Source organism: Cornus florida, unplaced genomic scaffold (assembly GCF_030987335.1).
Source record: "Cornus florida cultivar Cherokee Brave unplaced genomic scaffold, ASM3098733v1 CherokeeBrave_3.0.0_Hap2_Chr11, whole genome shotgun sequence".
NCBI lineage: Eukaryota > Viridiplantae > Streptophyta > Magnoliopsida > Cornales > Cornaceae > Cornus > Cornus florida.
The window spans coordinates 55,961,003-55,962,615 of record NW_026775581.1 but is presented as its reverse complement, the minus strand read 5'-3'; the positions used below and the strand labels follow the sequence as shown (position 1 = coordinate 55,962,615).

At 39.2% G+C, this 1,613-nt stretch overlaps 1 pseudogene; it reads left to right on the top strand.

Annotated features, from left to right (window-relative positions):
- The first annotated feature begins 760 nt into the window (after window positions 1-760).
- LOC132287403 (small nucleolar RNA R71) lies at window positions 761-859 on the top strand (annotated as a pseudogene).
- The last annotated feature ends 754 nt before the right edge of the window (window positions 860-1,613 follow it).

The window sequence follows — 1,613 nt, the reverse complement described above, 5'->3', positions numbered from 1 at the left end:
AAGTAATTGGTTATTTGCCTCTAAAGTACCCAAAGTGGTTAAGACTTTCTCCTCAAATGCGGGACTTCTTGAATTCCTTTTAGAATATGAAGATTGATTTGGAAAGTGAGAATTTGAAAATTGGTTTCCATGTGGTGTTTGGTAAGATGATCTATAACCTTGGGAACCTTGGCTTTGTATTGGGGGAGGAACATACTTGCCTTGAAAACCACTTTGGGGAAGGTTTGAGCCTTCCCCTTGGCTTTTCCAAGAGAAGTTTGGGTGGTTCCTCCACCCGGGATTATAGTGAGTGCCATAAGGATTATTCCCTTGGTTGACAAATGCGGCATTCACTTGTTCATGGTGTTCACTTTGCACATGTCCATGGGGACAATTGGAAGTAGAATGTAAAACACTAGAACAAGTCATGCAAGATTCATTGGAAGTATGATAAGTATGACTAGGGAAGGAAGACACTTGATTTGCCGAATTTTGGTTAATCAAAAATTGATCAAACCTTTGGGATAAAGACTTCACTTCGACGGCTATATCATTGGAATGGTCAACTTGATACAAGCCAACATTCTTCCTTCCACCTAGGTTTCTACCATTTTTTAATGGTAAGGATCGATGTATTGAATTCTCGCATATGCTCTCATATAGACGCCATACATCATCCTCATGCCTATCAAGATAAGAACCACCCATGGAAGCATCCACCATTTCTTTATAATTATCTGACAAACTTTCAAAGAAAAATTGAACTAATTGCCATTTACGAATATCATGGTATGGACATTTTCTAAGAAAATCATTCAATCACTCCAATGCCTCATGGAATAATTCCCCATTCCCTTGAGAAAATTCTTGAATTGAAGTTCTTATTGAATTGGTCTTTGAAACTGGGTAGTACTTTTTCAAGAATTCTTGTTGCATCTCTGTCAAAGAAGTTATCGAAAAAGGCTTTAGATTGTTGAACCAATATTTCGCTTTATCTTTAAGGGTGAAAGGGAAGAGTTTTAACATTAAAACCTCTTTCGGCATGTCCATGTATTTCACGGTGGAACACATTTTAAGAAACTCATCCAAATGCTTGTAAGTTTCTTCACTTGGTAGCCCATGGTAATTGGGAAGCATTTGAATTGTTTGTGGTTTGATTTCATAATGGTGTGCTCTAAATGGAGGTAATTGGATGCATGTCGGTGCATTGTACTTATTTGGCACATAATGATTCCTCAAAGCAAGAGGAGGATTCACAACTGGTGGCGCTACACGAGCACCGTGATTTCCTTGAACAATGGGAGGTTGGGGGGGAACAAAATTTGGCCGAGGCATTCCCATTGGAACATGGCCTTGTTGTTGTGGAATGAAGGGTCTTGGCATGCCTAATAGTACTTGAATATGATCATGATGTTGATGCACATTAGGGTGAAGGATACCTTGTTGGTCAATGTGACCAAGGTCCTCCACATGGTCCTTATTATGTTTCCCCATCGATGAAATGGAGTCATTAGATTTACCCCTTCCCCAAGGATTATGAATAATGGATTCAAGATTCAAATGAAGTGGGACAAGAGTAGGATTCAATGATCTACGACCATGCATGCACTATCAAAACAAACAACAAGTCCACA